Source organism: Salvelinus sp. IW2-2015, linkage group LG36, assembly GCF_002910315.2.
Source record: "Salvelinus sp. IW2-2015 linkage group LG36, ASM291031v2, whole genome shotgun sequence".
Classification (NCBI taxonomy): domain Eukaryota; kingdom Metazoa; phylum Chordata; class Actinopteri; order Salmoniformes; family Salmonidae; genus Salvelinus; species Salvelinus sp. IW2-2015.
This window is the reverse complement of record NC_036875.1, coordinates 23236685-23256238: the sequence shown is the minus strand read 5'-3', so window position 1 is coordinate 23256238 and position 19554 is coordinate 23236685. Positions and strand designations below refer to the sequence as shown.

General features: G+C 40.8%; 1 protein-coding gene across 1 annotated transcript in view; it reads right to left on the bottom strand.

The window, feature by feature from the left end:
* Positions 1–19554, bottom strand: part of LOC111959806 (potassium voltage-gated channel subfamily E member 2) — a 367483-nt gene that overhangs the window by 282871 nt on the left and 65058 nt on the right. The window lies entirely within an intron of this gene.

Sequence of the window (19554 nt, the reverse complement as noted above, 5' to 3'; positions counted from 1 at the left end):
CCTCCTCTGTCCCCTCCCTCCCCCATCTTCTTATGGTACATCCCTCTCACAGATTCCCTGGTAGGCGCCCTGGCACTTTATTTTGGTGAGAAGAATTCCTTAGCATCGGGAAGGGAAGTGGAATTGAGTTCAGGGATCAATAGGAATTCCGTTCTGACAAAGCTTTCAGAGGCATTACTTAGTCTTTGTTGTGTGTTTTACTTAGTCTTTGTTGTGTGTTTTTTTGTTTTACTACCGTCAACAGTATATTGTCTTTAAAGTGGTAGTCAGCATAAGCAACAGTCTGACTGACATTGCAACACATACTTTCCCAGCTTACTATGTAACTACCGTGATTTCTTTAGTGGCGAAATGTGTAGGTAACATGGAATATACCAAGTAGAATCACTCTACCGAGAAATAAATATGAGATTTCATATGAATGCAAGTAGTCATGAAGCATAAGCCTTCTCTGTTATACATTGTTCAGTAGGATTTGTGGAAAATATTTAGTAAAGCAATGTTTTAAGTATGTTATTCACAGTAAATAATGTCACTGTTATATGTGAAACAGGTTTAATGTTTTATCATAAGTTTACAATAAAAATATAGATTTTATGCAAACGTTATAGGTTATAAACAAAAAAAATATCAATGAGGATCAGGGTTCAATAAGCATTTAAATTAGACAGAATCGGGTACCCCACCCTCGTTCAACTACTATGTAATGATAAAGTCAGGGATAATACAAGTTTATCTGGCATACTGTATAATAAAGCATGCCCCACGGATGCCAAAAACAATCTACCCCCTCCACTCTGTGCTGAGAATACCTGTTTTGGTCATGTCTTCTCTTCTTTTCTCTCCCTCCTCCCTTGCTCTCAAAAACGGTCCTGCTCTGAAGTCAGGAGACAGAGTTTGGGATGCCAGCCGATACTCCTCTACCCCCTCCTAATCCTGTTTCTCCTTCTCTCTCCTTTTCTCCTGTACACAGAGCCAGTGTCTGGCCTGGCTGGTTTCACTGTTCTAGATGTATGCAGCTATATGATGACATTATATAGTGTCAATCCTTTAGGTTGTGATTCCTACTTGATGCAGGGCAGCCTGTTCAAACGACTGTAATTACAGTAAGTGGTGAGGGCACACACACACACATAGACACACACGTGAATACAAACATACACGCATGCACGCACATACACACGTGAACACAAGCATAAACGTGCACACACACAGAAAGGCAGATACACAGACATTATGACAATGCTAATTTAGTGGCAGGGGCACCTCTGTCAAATGTGACATTGCTTTCCATCACCTTGTGGGAACTCTGTTTACATCTATAATGAGAGGGGTGAGAGGAGAGATGGAAAAAGACCTTTCCCGCCCAACACACACATGGAAACATACTCCCGACAGTATGTGTTGTCTGTGCTGGTCCTAGATCAGCCAGATGTCCAGTGGTGTTACTCTGCGGGTTACTCTAGATCTGAAGAGTGATGTAGGGCCATCTAAAAGAGCCCGTTCTCCCTGTAAGAAGTCTGTCTTCATGGCGGACTGTGGAGAATGCCTCTGCATGTATATATACATCTGGGAAACTAGTTAATGATGCAGATATCATGCTGTGCGCCTTGAGGCTGAATCAATCAATAATACTCTTAAAGGAAGTGTTTAAGGAAAGAAAATATGTTAATAATTCCTAATCACTCTCTTTTCATTCTAAGGGATATTCAACCCCTTTTCACCTCTTTGTGTTTATCATCATCAGGCAGGATTATGGTGAGAGCAGAGTTTGTTTAGTCAAACAGCATCAAGTGATCTGGAAAAGAGAGGTGACGCTCTCCAACTTAACTTAATCTCAACATTTACAACAGAGCAGCAGTGCCAGGGTGGGGGCTGTGCGTGGGGAGGAGCGTGTGGTGGGGGGTGGGGGGGGCACTCTGCCAGATTGTATTAACATAACCTAGTAACCCCCCCCCCCCCCCCCAAATACTACCAACACTGGTGACTTGACACGATTTCAGCCCTGCTGCTCCTGTGTCCGAGGGAAACCAGGCTTGACCCCAGTCTCCCCCCAAAACACCCTCCCACACCGCTGTAGCTGTAGGCCTGGGTTACACCACTGTGGAACATTTAACAAAAGTTCAGTTTAACACACACAAATAGCACAACTGACCTGACAATGGTTGTTAAAACTTCTTAAGACTAGAGGGCATTTTCATTTTTGGCTAAAAAACGTACCCATTTGAAACTGCCTATTTCTCAGCCCCCGAAACTAGAATATGCATATAAGTGTCAGATTAGGATAGAAAACACTCTGAAGTTTCCAAAACTGTAATTTTTTTTGTCTGTGAGTTAAACCGAACTGATATTGCAGGCTAAAACCTGGGGAAAATCCAATCAGGAAGTGACCCTGTTTTTGAAACCTCTCTGTTCCTATGCATCCCTATTGCCCATTGAAAGGGATATCAACCAGACTTCTTTTTCTATGGCTTCCCTAAGGTGTCAACAGCCTTTAGACATAGTTTCAGGCTTTATTTTGAAAAATGAGCGTGAAAGGGCACATTGCGTAAGTGGATAGGTGGGGGCTCTCAGAGTGAGTTCTGCGTAACAGAGAAAGGCGGCCATTGTTCCTCCCTGTCCTAGTGAAAAGCCAACTGTCCCGGTTGATATATTATCGAATAGATATTTAAAAAACACCCTGAAGATGGATTATAAAAAACGTTTGACATGTTTCTGTGGACATTATGGATAAAATTTAAGATTTTTGTCGGCGTTGTCGCGAGCGCTCTTTCCGGTGGATTCCTGGGCATAACGCATCAAACTAACGGAGGTATTTGGATATAAAAATATCTTTATGGAACAAAAGGAACATTTGTTGTCTAACTGGGAGTCTCGTGAGTGAAAACATCCGAAGATCATCAAAGGTAAACGATTAATTTGATTGCTTTTCTGATTTTCGTTCGCTTGTATTGCTTTCGCTGTAAAGCATAATTTCAAAATCTGAGACGACAGATGGATTAACAAAAGGCTAAGCTGCATTTTGCAATATTGCACTTGTGATTTCATGAAATTATATTATATTATATACCTGTGGCGCTAGGCTAGGCTATGCTAGTCAGCGTTTCTGATGACAATTATCCCGGATCCGGGATGGGTGGTTCAGAAAGGTTATATGTCGTGATATACAATGATACAATCACCAAACCTTACGTACGTGTGTGTGTGCGCGCGCGTGTGTGTGTGTGTGTGTGTGCATACGTGTTCGCACATACAGTGGGGAGAACAAGTATTTGATACACTGCCGATGTTGCAGGTTTTCCTACTTACAAAGCATGTAGAGGTCTGTAATTTTGATCATTGGTACACTTCAACCGTGAGAGACGGAATCTAAAACAAAAATCCAGAAAATCACATTGTATAATTTTAAGTATTAATTTGCATTTTTTTGCATGACATAAGTATTTGATACATCAGGAAAGCAGAACTTATAATTTGGTACAGAAACCTTTGTTGCAATTACAGAGATCATACGTTTCCTGTAGTTCTTGACCAGGTTTGCACACACAGCAGCAGGGATTTTGGCCCACTCCTCCATACAGACCTTCTCCAGATCCTTCAGGTTTCGATGCTGTCGCTGGGAAATACGGACTTTCAGCTCCCTCCAAAGATTCTCTATTGGGTTCAGGTCTGGAGAATGGCTAGGCCACTGCAGGACCTTGAGATGCTGCTTACGGAGCCACTCCTTAGTTACCCTGGCCGTGTGTTTCGGGTCGTTGTCATGCTGGAAGACCCAGCAACGACCCATCTTCAATGCTCTTACTGAGGGAGGAGGTTGTTGGCCAAGATCTCGCGATACATGGCCCCATCCATCCTCCCCTCAATACGGTGCAGTCGTCCTGTCTCCTTTGCAGAAAAGCATCCCAAAGAATTATGTTTCCACCTCCTGCTTTACGGTTGGGATGGTGTTCTTGGGGTTGTACTCATCCTTCTTCTTCCTCCAAACACGGCGAGTGGAGTTTAGACCAAAAAGCTCTATTTTTGTCTCATCAGACCACATGACCTTCTCCCATTCCTCCTCTGGATCATCCAGATGGTCATTGGCAAACCTTACGTACGTGTGTGTGTGTGTGCGCGTGTGTGTATGTGTGTGTGTGCATACGTGTTCGCACATACTGTAGGTGAGATATGTGCTCTATGTATGTAATGAGTGATTTTCCAGGGCAGTCTGCATTCTTCTTACATACTAAACCACATACAGCAAGTGATCCGAGTAGGCCTCCTGATAAACCAGTGTTGTTCTAATGTAGCCCTCTCTCTCGGTCATTCGATAGGCAAATCCAGAGATTTGCTCCCATTCCTGCATAGGCCCTGTTGATTCCCTGAGCCAGCAAGGTGGGAAGATCTACTGTTCTGCCCTCAGAGCAAGGCAGTTAACCCTCAACAACACCTGCTCCCTGGGTGCCAATGATGTGGACGTCGATTAAGGCAGCACCCGCACCTCTCTGATTCAGAGGTGTTGGATTAAATGCGTAAAACACATTTTGGTTGAATGCATTCAACTGACGAGGTATCCCCTTCTACCAGACCACTGCTTTTTAGACCACTCTGAGCTCATCATCATAGTGCTGTTATCCCAGACCTGAGGGATGGAGGGAATATATGGATCATGTGTGTCAAGGTTGACTGTCGGTTCCCCTATCTAACCTCCTCCCTTCACCTCCCTCCTATAGCCGCCTCCTAAAGACTGTCATTGCATCCTGCTTACGTGTGTGTGTTTCCTTTCAGCCTCTCAATAATCATTTATGTGCGTTCTAGGCTTTGCCCATATAGAGAATTCTGAGAGGGATTACTTCCATACGTTGTTACGTAAAGGGGAAAAAAACATGATATTGATAACCTGCAGTTATAGGACAATCAACAAAAAGGTTATACTAATATATTACAATTAGCCTATTTCTTAGGAATGTCTCTTTCATCAGTTATTGATGGGACATGTACTGGAACATAAGCTGTGCCATTGTTATTCAAACTAAGATCTTATCAATGTTTATATTCAAAATGTTCCATGAGTTTTCAGACTTTTTCCTTTAGTAGACCTAACATAACTGACTGGTCTTTTCTTCAAATCAAAACAAGCAGAAATGTAAATTGGTCCCTGTTAGTTCCTCCTCCACCATGAGAACAAGGCAATCAAGACTGGGAGAAAGCTAGAGGAAATTTGGGCTTTAATGCTATGTTTGTCTCCAGTCGAGCTTGAACTGAGCAGTAGAGTAGGAGAGAGCTAACAAATGCAGGAAGAGATGTATCTACAAGGCTCCCTTGCCAAAGACAACTACCTCAGATACGAGGACAGATATGCAACAAATGCGTGTGGACTGAAATGGCTCCTTTTGTGATTGAAGGCAGAAAAGGGTGTGTATTGTGTGTGTGTGTGTTATACGTCCATGAAAAACAAACTATATGAATGAGGAGGGCATCGCTCATCAACTTGGTCAGTGAATATGGGTAAATCTATATGAATTCAATCACTTTTGACAGCATCCCTTTTGATTTTAACGAAACCTTCCATACATATTTGCTGATTGTAGAAATGCTCAGAAAGTGACTTTTTGGATCTGAATGCCAAAACCTTCAAGAGATAAAGGTGACCCAATTTGCATACCCCACCATACCATGAGACAGCCATGTCTTCATCACTGGAAAAGATAAACGGTTGAGATTGATATAATTTAAAATCTTACAAACAGCGCTGTCAAACTATTTGATAATTTCTGGGGAAAAAATTACATTTAACCTTTAACGTCAATAATCTAAGGTGTAAACTCTGATGTTTTTATTTAAATATTCTCATACGTTGTAGCTGTTTTACAGCATCTAATGTTTTTGTGTTGTGCCCATGATCATTTGAAACACAACATGCTCTTAAATACAGGGTGGGTGTGCTGTTTTGGCTGATAAACAAATATAATTTTTGTTCAAACTTTTAAATGGTACCACGAAGATGGTTGGAGGTCCACACATCAGAATGTTGACTTGAGTGGCAATATCTATTGTTTTAAATTATACTGTAAATCTTCCATAGAAAACCTATTGAAATTATAGAAATATAATATAACCATTTCAGTTGACATTTAACAGTAGGTGGACTGGTGGTTATCTTAGTGGTAGTAATTAGAAGTTAACATTTCAATACAATTTAAATGTCAATGGTGTACCAGCTAAATTGCAGTGGTCTGAAGGTTTAGGTCCATTCTACTTATATGATTGAAATGGAACCCATCCTATATTCAAGAGCATGTTGTGTCTCAACCAAATGGCTGGCACAACACAAAAACCTTAAATGATGTGAAATAGTGTGTAAGCTACAACAACGAATAGATTAGATTGATTATTTTATTTTATTTAGTCACATGCACAGGGTCGAAGATGTAGTTGCAGTGTACAGTGAAATACTTAAGCCCTGAGCTCCAACAGTGCATGTGTGAATGAAACCAAAAAAAATGGAGGGGGGACAGGGGAAAAGGGAGCTGACAAGTGGTAGTTATTCAGCAGCCTGATGTCTGGGGGTAGAAGCTATTGGCCAGTCTGTTAGTTTTAGCCATGATGCTCCTGTCCTGCCCGTGCCTGAGTAATGGAAGCGAGGACAACAGGCCGTGGCTCAGGTGGTGAGGTCCTTGATGAAATTTGGCGTTTGAGAAACATGGATAAACTTCTAATTCTAATGTGAGAGAGAGCGCTAGTCGCAAAAGGGATGCTGTCAAAGTGATTGAATTCAAATGGATTTACCCACATTACTGCATTACGCAACAGACAATACCCAATCACCAGCCCAGGGCTCGACTGAAGGGTCACGGATCTGGGTTATTCCAAAAACTTCACCAAGAAATGTACCACACTTTTCCTAAACTGGTTAGCAATGGATTGGGTTGATAAATGTCTCAGAATATTATTAACAGAAAGAGTTTGTTGTTGCTAGCCTAGTCTCGAAAACCTGACCCTTGGCAACAGCAGTGATGGACTCTTTTGGCAACATATGCAACATGATTTCAATAAAAATAACCTCCATCTTGCTAGCTACTATTTTGAATTTATTCAAGGGGATAAGGTAGTGATATAGGCAGTGATGTAGTTCCCCTGTGTAACATTCGGGGATTTAAGAATTTGTTCTTAACTGACTTGCCTAGTTAAAGAAAGGTAAAAAAAAAAAAGTCTGTCATTTGAAACCAGACCCTAGTTGTTGCTTAGGGTTGGGTTTTCAAGACTATTACTTATTGTTTTTTTGTTTTTTTGAGCATTGTCATGTTCTTTCCAAAACATGTGGTAATGTTTTATTAACTTCCTGTTCACCTTGGGTCTGCTAAAGTGGCTCAATCGCATTTCAGGAAATAATAAATCATTTTTATTACATGCTGTACACCTTTGTGAGAATGTATGTTTGGCATTTGTGTGGGGGCAGGTGTGTGTGTGTGTGTGTACGGGTGAGGGTGTGAGGGGAACGGAAGGCTTGTAACTGTGTGTCCACATGCTCGTATCCACTGACAACATTGTGTGGACTGCTGGCTGAAGGGACCAGCAGGGATGAAATCATACCCTGGACAACATGTGTTCTTCAGATAGGACAGGGAGAAGGTGCTACCCTGCACCTTCTGTACAAAATCTAGCGCCCCTGCCTCCTCCTGTTCATCCTCTGCATTTCGCAGCAACCTTTACTCACTCATATACCACACCCTCTCACTTATCACCCCTTGTTCTGTACCTGTGCCACAAATCCTGTATTCACCCCATGTTGTATTTACAGTTACAGATAGTACTGTATATGTCCAAATCGTACAATATTGCTTGTTAATCTGTGGTAACCCCAAGGGCTGTTGTGGTAATCCCACATGGCAGTCATGAGTCATGACTGCAGTAAAATTCCATGTGACCATTGAGTCATGGTAATTTCGTTTATGGGCTCTGGACATGCTTTGGTAGTACCCAATTTGCTGACGACCATCAGGTCCTAATGACCTGGCACTCAAAACTCTGTTGTCCCGTTAACCACTCTGACATCAAAGCAAATGTAATCGAAAATCACATCAAACCCATATCATCAAACAGGAGGCCTATAGTACTTTTAAAACTCACCTCACTGTGATGATCAATTTGAAGAAAGAAGCTCAACAGTAGATTGAAAGAGTGTAAAACATGGTTGTTGTGGACGCTGTTTCAAAGCCTAACACAATGAAATGGACAGCACTTTCTAAGGTGGATGATTAATTCAAAACACCCATACCCATATTAGAGTTTATGCATAGGATTATGAGCACAAACCCGGAAATGTTTTTTGAATAAAAATGATGATTGTGCCTACAATACATCTTAAATCAGTTTTGTTTTATGTTTTTCTGCCATGCTTAATATGCATGGCATATTTTAATTGGGTGACACATTCCCTTTAGCTACAGTTGAAGTCGGAAGTTTACATTCACTTAGGTTGGAGTCATTAAAACTTGTTTTTCAACCACTTCACAAATGTCTTGTTAAACAAACTATAGTTTTGGCAAGTCRGTTAGGACATCTACTTTGTGCATGACACAAGTAATATTTCCAACAATTGTTTACAGACAGATTATTTCACTTATAATTCACTGTATCACAATTCCAGTGGGTGAGAAGTGTACATACTCTAAGGTGGCTGTGCCTTTAAACAGCTTGGAAAATTCCAGAAAATTATATTATGCTTTAGAAGCTTCCGATAGGCTAATTGACATCATTTGAGTCAATTGGAGGTGTACCTGTGGATGTATTTCAAGGCCTACCTTCAAACTCAGTGCCTCTTTGCTTGACTTCATGGGAAAATCAAAAGAAATCAGCCAAGACCTCAGAAAAAAAATGATAGACCTCCACAAGTCTGGTTCATCCTTGGGAGCAATTTACAAACGCCTGAAGGTACCACGTTCATCTGTACAAACAATAGTATGCACACCATGGGACCACGCAGCCATCATACCGCTCAGGAAGGAGACGCGTTCTGTCTCCTAGAGATGAACATACTTTGGTGCGAAAAGTGCAAATCAATCCCAGAACAACAGCAAAGGACCTTGTGAAGATGCTGGAGGAAACAGGTACAAAAGTATCTATATCCACAGTAAAACGAGTCCTATATCAACATAACCTGAAAGGCCACTCAGCAAAGAAGAAGCCACTGCTCCAAAATCGCCATAAAAAAGCCAGACTACGGTTTGCAACTGCACATGGGGACAAAGATCGTACTTTTTGGAGAAATTTCTTCAGGTCTGATGAAACAAAAATAGAACTGTTTGGCCATAATGACCATTGTTATGTTTGGAGGAAGGAGAAGGCTTGCAAGTCAAAGAACACCATCCCAACCGTGAAGCACGGGGGTGGCAGAATCATGTTGTGGGGGTGCTTTGCTGCAGGAGGGACTGGTGCACTTCACAAAACAGATGGCATCATGAGGAGGAAAATGATGTGGATATATTGAAGCAACATCTCAAGACATCAGTCAGGAAGTTAAAGCTTGGTCGTAAATGGGTCTTCCAAATGGACAATGACCCCAAGCATACTTCCAAAGTTGTGGCAAAATGGCCTAAGGACAACAAAGTCAAGGTATTGGAGTGGCCATCACAAAGCCCTGACCTCAGTCCTATAGAAAATCTGTGAGCAGAACTGAAAAAGCGTGTGCGAACAAGGAGGCCTACAAACCTGACTGAGTTACACCAGCTCTGTCAGGAGGAATGGGCCAAAATTCACCCAACTTATTGTGGGAAGCTTGTGGAAGGCTACACGAAACGTTTGACCCAAGTTAAACAATTTAAAGGCAATGCTACCAAATACTAATTGAGTGTATGTAAACTTCTGACCCATTGGGAATGTGATGAAATAAATAAAAACTGAAATAAATAATTCTCTTTACTATTACTCTGACATTTCACATTCTTAAAATAAAGTGGTGATCCTAACTGATTTAGCACGGAATTTTACTAGGATTAAATGTAAGGAATTATGAAAAACTGAGTTTAAATGTATTTGGCTAAGGTGTATGTCAACTTCCGACTTCAATTGTATATCGAATATTTCACCACCATGCGTTTCTCTTGTTTATTCCTTTCTCGAGCGCGCTGACGGGCTGTCAACAGTTTAGTGAAATATGTTTCGTTGCGAAAACATATTACTATCGATGTTCCCGAACAGATCTCACTTGGTTTCCCAAATTAAGCACCGGGTAGCTGCAGGAACAAGGTTGGAGTGCCCGTGGGACAAGAGTTTGGGCGGAATATCACCTGTTGGGTCAGCGAGAGTATGCTCCCCAAACAGTGCTTGATGCGTGGAGTGAAATAAGTGTTAGATTTGTTTCTCAGCTGCTCATATTAAGCACATGCTCCGCTATAAAACCACAGTAGCCTACAAAACGGACCCGTGGGAAAGCGCACGGCCTCCATTCGCTATTCGAATGCATACAGGTGACATGTATTTTTCCCTGCCACTGTTCCTGCCAATTTGATAATGGGCCATTCTAAATCGAAACTAATTTTACATATTAGTAAAAACGAGATTAAATTGAGAATTGTCTGATGGGTGGAAATTATGATCACTTGATGCGAGAACAGCTGTGCCAAGCTTTTTTTCTTCGTCAAATCATTAATAGCCTATAGTCAGTCGCACCATGCAGCCCCTATTATGTTTTGATTTTTAAGACATTCTAAGGTTTGTGTCATTCACAACTAACGTTGTCAAATAACTCAAAGGAGTTATTATTGCAACTATAGGGGGTGCTGTTCCGCATTAGCATATTTGTGTCTCCAAATTAAACTGCCTCGTGCTAAATTCTTGATCGTACAATATGCATATTATTGTTATTATTGGATAGAAAACACCTTCTAGTTTCTATAGAAGTTGGAATTTTGTCTCTGAGTGGTACAGAACAATTTYTACAGCACTTTTCATGACAGGGTTCAGATTTCAGAAATTTTTACCTCTGATCTGGGGTCTGTTTATAAGGCCACAGTGAATGCTATGAAGGAACCGACACTGCCTACGTCTTCCTCTGGGTGTCTGTACGTCATCACGTTTTCAATGAAATCGATGGGACGTTCACAGCCATTATAAATGACAAAAATGTACAGAGACCCCTCTTTCTCAATGTGCGCCTCAAGCGTGAAGGCCATCGGACCTGTCTCGTTCCAAATCGTTTTCTAACCACCAATATTTCTCCGGTCATGTTTTCAGTCGTTATAGTTGTTAAAAACATCATAATGTAGTGAATTTGAACCGTTTTATATCAATTTATATCCGTTTAGTGCGATTTTGAGGAATTTCTTTGTTGTGCGTTCTGAAAGTTTGGACACACGTTTTAGGGAGTCGGTCGTTGGTGCTGGACATTTCGAAGGACAGAGGACATCTATCGACCAAAAGACGTTTATAACATAGAAAGGATACATTGCCCAAGAATATGATGGAAGAACAGCTCAAAGTAAGCAATATTTAATATGATAAACCGTGTTTCTGTCGAAATATTTTAAACGCATMATTCGCCATTTTGTTTGGTATAGCTTCACTTGGCCAACCCTGTATTGAAAAGTAAGGATAATTTTAAAAATGTAAATCCGCGGTTGCATTAAGAACTAATTTGTCTTTCGATTCCTGTAAACCCTGTATTTTTTAGTCAAGTATATGATTAGCTTTCAATTAAACTAGATCACTCTGATAGATGACGTCAGACATATTGAGGCTTGATTTCCTAGTATTTTTATTGTGTAACCACGGTTTTGTATGGCTAAATATGCACCTTTTCGAACAAACTGTATATGTATATTGTAAAATGATGTTACAGGAGTGTCATCGGAAGAATTCTGAGAAGGTTAGTGAAAAAATTAATATATTTTGGCGGTGATTACGTTATAGCGCTCTTTGGCTGGAATCGATGCTCTGGGAACGTTTGTTCATGTGGTATGCTAACTTATCGATTTATTGTGTTTTCGCTGAAAAACGCTTAGAAAATCTGAAATATGGTCTGAAATCACAAGAACTGGGTCTTTCCATTGCTATGCTTTGTCTATTTTTATGAAATGTTTTATGATGAGTAAATTGGTCATACACGTTGCTCTATCTAGTAATTCTAGTCGATTTGTGATGGTGGGTGCAATTGTAAACTGTGATTTCTACCTGAAATATGCACTTTTTTCTAACAAAAACTATCCTATACCATGAATATGTTATCAGACTGTCATCTGAAGAGGTTTTTTCTTGGTTAGTGGATATCAATATCTTAGTTGAGCCGAATTGGTGATAGCACCTGAAGGAGTAAGAAACTGATGGAGTTAGAATAGTGGTGTATTTTGCTAACGTGTTTAGCTAATAGATTTACATATTTTGTCTTCCCTGTAACACATTTTAAAAATCTGAAATGGTGGCTTTATTCACAAGATCTGTATCTTTCATCTGGTGTCTTGGACTTGTGATTTAATGATATTTAGATGCTACTATCTACTTTTGAAGCTATGCTAGGTATGCTAATTAGTGTGTGGGGGGTGGGGGGTGCTCCCGGATCCGGGTTTCTGAGGCAGTAAAAGTTAAAGGACCCTTTTTCAAATTATCACTTTTACGCTCAACATAGCCACTTCATATGCGCAGTCGTTGCATAATGGGAAAAATATCCTTTCTATTTTATTAAGCTGTTCAATTATGTTCTTCTTACTATAAAATCATATAAAATTTAATTGTGTCAACTCGCATTCTATTCTAATGAAATACATTTTCTTCATATCATAATGTTTCTTAAATACATGATTAAAATAAATAATGGTTTTATTTTGATGGTGTATATTAAATTGATGCATTATACTTTTTAAAATGTATGTTCAAAAGGCCTACATCAGTGGCTTGTATGCCTGGAGGTCTGGATATGCTAAACGTGTTTGTAGACATCATTTCAACCCTATGGTTATGCATTTCTCCCTGCACCCCAACTCCTCAAACTATGGATCTGCTTCTTATTTTCCATACCCTCTATGCTCTTTCCCTCCTTCTTGTCATCTTATCACACTGAACCTGCTCACCTCCTCCACCCCATCCTACCCTCCCTCTTCCTCTCCTCCATTGTGTGTGTGTCGATCATCCTCTACATCCCAAGGTTTCCCGTGGTACAGAGAGGAAGCTTCCCTTCCACATCCTGTCAGAATAGAACAATCCATCTCTCTCTCTCTCTCTCTCTCTCTCTCTCTCTCTCTCCTTAGGCGCAGTGGGGTAAAGTACTTAAGTAAACATACTTTAAAGTACTACTTAAGTAATTTTTTGGGATATCTGTACTTTACTATTTATATTATTGACAACTTTTAATTTTACTTCACTACATTCATAAAGAAAATAATGTACTTTTTCCTCCATACATTTTAACTGACACCCAAAAGTACTCGTTACTTTTGACAGGAAAATTGTCAAATTCATGCACTTATCAAGATAACATCCTTGGTCATCCCTACTGCCTTTGATCTGGGGGACTCACTAAATACAAGTGCTTTGTTTTTAAATTATGTCTGAGTGTTAGAGTGTGCTCCTGGCAATCTTTAAATAAAATAAATAAATAAATACATGTGCCGTCAGGTTTTCTTAATATAATGAATTTGAAATGATTTATACTTTTACTTTTGAGTATATTTGAGTAATTACACCAACTTTTACTCAACTAGTATTTTACTGGATGACTTTCACTTTTACTTGAGTCATTTTCTATTAAGGTATCTTTACTTTTACTCAAGTATGACAATTTAGTACTTTTCTACCACTGCTTGGGCCCATGTACTCTATGAGTGTGTTTCCTGGTTTTCAGTAAGGAATAATTTTATTGCATCATTTAATAATCATTTAAAAGCTCCCTGGTCTCCAGGCTTACTCCAGAGCAGGGTTTAGGCTTGTGAACCTGCAGTGAGCTCTGACTACAGGATTCAGGATACCTGAGACTCACTCATCCCTCCTAGCTCCAGGACCAGGACAGATCCCTCACTGGGTGTGTGGGAATGTAGACTAGATGATGCATGGTCACAAAGTCCAGTGTTTCCCCTGCCTTGCCTGTTTGTGTCCCATGCTCAGGCAAGTTCTCCTCTACATAGTTACCTGCACTAAATACAAACACATCTGTACATGGCAGGAAGCAGGCCCTGGTGTAGAGTAGGCCTTTGCCCAGCAGTATGCCCCATGTCCCATATAGACCATTAGAACCACTAGATCTCCTAAAAACACTTGTCTGGAGTGCAGGCAACACAGTAAACACAAGCTGAAGACAATAGAGGCCTTCTCGACACGCTGAGTGTTGGATACAGGAACTCTGTCCCTTCACAAACACACAGTAGCCGGCGTATGTTAGCATTGTGTTAGCAATGTGGCAGAACATAGGAAAGGAAGCCTGGAGCAAAAACCCAGGTAGTGAACCCAAACAATACAACCCTCCACCATCGAACAATCTCTAACAATCTTGATAACTTTTTTACAATCTAATGAGCAATCTAACAGTATTTACCTCTCTAACGAACCATGTAACAATGGTCGAAGCAAATATTTATCACTGGCTAAACATTAAGAATAAGGTAGTCAGATTAACTTATGCATAGCTCTAATATCACACTTAACATGAAGGAAGCTTGGTTTGTGTGTTGGGTGTGTGTGTGTGTGTGTGTGTGTGTCTGTGTGTCTGTGTGTCTGTGTGTCTGTGTGTCTGTGTGTGTGAAATGACCTTGGCTATGCCCGATCTGGTTTATGGAAACAGGTCCAGTGAGGTTATCAACCAGGTCTACTCCAGAAGAGGTAGAGACAGAGTGCTCGTCCAAACCCAACAAACCTGACCTCCCAAATACAATGGTATAACCCAAGTCCAGCTGGGCAACAACAGATCTGCCCTCCTAAACACAATGGTATGGCCCGTGACCAGCCGAATAGCACAATGTCTTTCATAACCCAAGGTGTGTGTGCATACTAGTATGCATGTGTGTGCCTTTACCACTCCACTGGCACAGAAGCTGGTCCAAATGCATGCTCCAGTTTAAACACTGAGAATAAAAAAGTCTTATCACCAGTTTGACTTGGCCGACGTTGATGCACATTCTCTCTCTCTCAAACATTTGGCTTTATTTGCTTTGGTGACTATGAGAGGAAAGGGTCGGAAATGCCTTTGTATGTTCTGTTCAATCTTAAGAACAATCATTGGAAAGTAATGAATGTTGGGTTCTCAGAGGAAACACTACATTTCTCAAGGATAGAGAGAGGTGTTTTGTTCACACATTGGAGGTGCGAGAGGTTGGAGCTGCCATGACCATAAAAGTTTTTGGCCTAGGCCTGATTTTACTGCTAAATTGGCTTATATGGCTTAATGAAACCTTTATTAAGCCTTTACAAAGCCTACATAAATGCTTCATAACTTAAAATCAGATGTTCCATTATATAAAGGTGATATATCTAGTATTTTACAAATTGTGACATAGCCCTTTGATAGTGCATTCCAGTGTACAGTAAGTCCAACATTTTAGTGGTCATGGTAGTGCAAGCATTGCCCGCAGGCCCTCCTAAACAGACATCTCCGATAGCATCTCTTTAACACTCTCAGTGAATAACCTCTCTATGCATGTGAGACTGTGCGTGTGATAACCACTCAGGTATGTTTGATATTGTGATGTGTGTGCAGTGGCGACCCGTCATTTACCCGTTTAGCATTTAAAAAAATAAAATAATAATGTGTATATATATATTGTTGTTGTTAATGCCTTTTTTGCATGTTATTTTGGCATTAATACATGTCACATATCAGTTTGCAAACAATATAAAACATTGAATAATAATTGAGTTAATAAAGCTGCATACAAACATGGTCTCTTTTTTGCTTTCTTGAGTAATGCAGCTCCAAGATGCAGGTGTTTCATCGTAGCTCAGTGCTTTCTGTGGTGGTGGGGCAGCCAGCGGAACATATTGGGTAGGAGTTGGTAATGTTCTCTAGTTGCGCCTTGACTGGCTCAGTGTTCGGTCACTCATGCGGACACTACATCATCCCAAAATCTTCAGGGAGAGCTCGAAAATTGAAGCCCATTGGGTGCTGCCATAAAGTTACATTAGAAGTGCCCATCCAAGAACGCTCAAGGTCATTGGCCCACAGATAAAATGAAGTCAAATCACGTTATACCTACCGTAGCTTTAATTGGACTGATCATGTCAACATCATACTTTCAAAATCTTAGCTAGCAGGCTAGCAGTCATCATCATGAATCAAGTCAACAATCTACTGGAAAATCCTTTTCAATCCTTATCATATGAAGAGAAATTATGGAGAGAAATTATAGATAAAATGCTCCAGTGCTCATCGGCCATTTGGACATTACACAACACGTTGGAAATCGCAAATTCAACAATGAGTGGTTTGGAAGGAATCAGTGGCTTGGACCACACATGAACTCCACTAAATATCAGTCTAGTGATTGCTTTGCAATGTTTAGCAAGCATTGCAAATTAATCACTAGACTGATATTCAGTGGAGTGAGTGTGTGGTTCAAGTCTGGGTTTAAGGGTCTCTTTTCCAAGCTTAAAAGGATAAACATTCAACACTGGCCATGCTGTCAATCCAGAGTGACTTCTACTGTGTTCAAAACAACTGGAATCTCGGAACTGGGAAATCTCCGACTTTAGTGAGTTCAAGACAGCTGGGAACTCTGAAAAAACTAGCTCCAACTGGGAAAATACGTTTTGAACAGTCATCCAACTGACAATTCCAAGTCGGGAACTCGGGGCTCTTTCAAGAGCTCCGACCTGAAGATCACTGATGTCATGATTTGACCTTGTTTTTTTTCAGAGTTCCCAGTAGTCTTGAAAGCACCATAAATCCAGAGAATGACAGACTTTGATGACAGAGTTTGATGACAAAATGTGCCCACGAAGGACCGCCTGGCCACCTTCCTGTTCAAGTGAGCACAGCAGAACAAGGTGAGTCCAAAAATGTATTGTATGCTGCTGCATAAATGATGTAACATGCCAGGGAGATATGTATACTCTATTTAAGAAAGAAATGTGTAGTAAGCTATTAGTAGCCCATGTGCCTCACCCTTAAAATTTGGTCCCTTTTCCCCCTCATAATTTAGCCTACTGTTCTGACTTGGTGGTGCACATGTAGCCTATAGCCTGTTTTAGAGAAATGTTGTCTGCTTTCATTGTCTGCTTATATGCCCCCTTTATTTATCCTATGGTACTGACTTGGTGTACAGGGATAATACTGTAAGAACGGCCAAAGTTCTATATTATGTCACTGTTTCAAAAGTGCTGAACAAATAGTTATATTGACTACATCCGTCCTAGCTTGATCATTAATGTCTTAATCGAAATTACGGATTGCCTCTTATCAGCTCGTCGTCCCGTTATGCCGTAGTTTGTACATCTCAGCTGTCAGTAGAAACCACATTTGTTTAGGCAAGTCAGCCATATCAGCTCTGTTTTTTTAAAGGCAGTAAATGACGCTGAATGAACTGTTTCGCTGCCAGACAAGGCTCCACTGATAGCCATGTGTAGCAGTGGTAAGGTGTTGGGACTGCAGTTGGGACTCTGCTGTTGGGACAGCTTTATGTAGACCCTAACAGTTTGTGGGCACCGTTTGTCACCGTTATAGTGCAATTAAAGTATTGTTTAGTGATGTGGTGTGTTGTGTAGTGGCTTTGCTGACATGCATCACATTTTACTTTTAGTTTGAACCACCAAGATTTACATGCTAAAGTTGCCACTGTATGTGTGTGTTCAGATTGAGCAATTCCATATATATAGCCTATATAGTATATCTGTATGGTAAATAGGATGCTTTATGCAGAGCTTCCCTTACAAATAACCTATACATCACCTGACATGTACTGTATGAAATGTGTGGGTGGTTACATGCACAGTGTTCCACTATGGATTCTAATCAAGTATTCAAGTGTGTGAGTATCTTAGGACCACAACAAACTCACAGGATCTAGCCCTGGGGTTTCAGTCTTTTTTTCTCTACTCATTTTTGTCACTCGCTTTCTTTTCTCTCCTTCATCCCTCTCTCATGACACTCATCCTGTATCTCTTCTGTGAGACTTCTGCCGCATGAAGAGAGGAGTAGAAGGGCTGCGACTCATGGGTTTGTTATTGAAGGGTGTTAAATCTCTCTGACTTGGGATTTTCAGCACTATTGTGATGTTCTGGGACATGTTATACACATTTATGCCATCCTCAAGGCAAACACAATATAAACTTTAATTTCTAACCATGTGAGTAAATGGTGGTCAGGGTGGTCAGTGGTCAGGGTGGTCAGTGGTCAGTGGTCAGGGTGGTCAGTGGTCAGGCTAAAATCAGAGTTTTGTAAATCACATTGAGAATAAAGGAAATCTTCAGTCAGTCTTGTAAGGCTGCAGCTTTAAGCATAAAATCAGTATGGCATGTATTTTATTTTTCTCATTCGTCTTACTAGTTCTCAATACATATAAATGGTTATGTAAGATTCTTAACTTTGGGGAAATGTATGTGGAGTCATTGGGAGAGATGTAGGTTTATGTAATGGTATTGTTGCAGCAAGGTAAATGACCAATGATGGAAGCTACTGTAGTAACCATAGAAACCTGAGTGGTCTTTTTTTGTCTGTGTGGCGTGTCGGTGTGTTTGTGGGTTAAAAGGGAGGGGGCATTGTTAGTCTATTCTACATAAACTCCTCATAACATGATGGCAGCCATTATGTATTTACCCTGCTTACTGTACTGTCCTTACTGTATATTCGTTTTTACCATCACTTTTAGTCTCTCTGTCCGTCTCTTTCTCTCCTATCGTCTCCCTCTTTTCCAATGGCTATGTTGGGAGCAGGAAGCGAGTGGCGCCATCGCGCCGTAGGCAGATCGCCGTACGATACGTTTGTTAGCGGTTAGCGTTCTGATTAGTGGCCGGTTAGTGCCCTGCCACAGGAATCTAATCTGGCCTCACGCCTCACCGCACATGCTCAATAAAGTCCGCACCCTCCATCATGACATCATGTCTTTGTGTGAAATCCCAGCGCCATTCACGGGCCCACGGCAGGGCTTAGCATGCCAGCGTCCACCATACCAACACACAGCGCTTTAAAGGGAGTCCCCCAGTGCCCCAGTCTTCTCAGAGGATACATCCTTCACCATGGGTCCACCGGCTTGGAAAATGTTAACTTGCCACCACCATACCTGTGCGTTCTATCTATGAAATTCACATTTGAGGATGAGTGGCAGGCACATCACAACATGCCTCTTAATTCTGGAAGCACAGAAAACTATTTCCTAAAACACATCCACTAACTTGACACCTGAAGCTCCGGAAGTCTCATCAGCAACTGAGCCATTAGTAATACCACTTATAAGTAATAGGACTTGTTCTGTGTGATAAAGGAAGACCAGGATTCATTATCTCTTGGTTTTGTCCGGCATTAGTCTTGCAGTAATAAACATATAATAAATTCCTAGGTCAAAAACACTCGGGTTAACTGCTGTACTGCTGTTCCCAGCAGTTTGCTCTTGGTATAGATTTTGAGACCAAATACCCAACTCAATGACACCCCAGAGACTG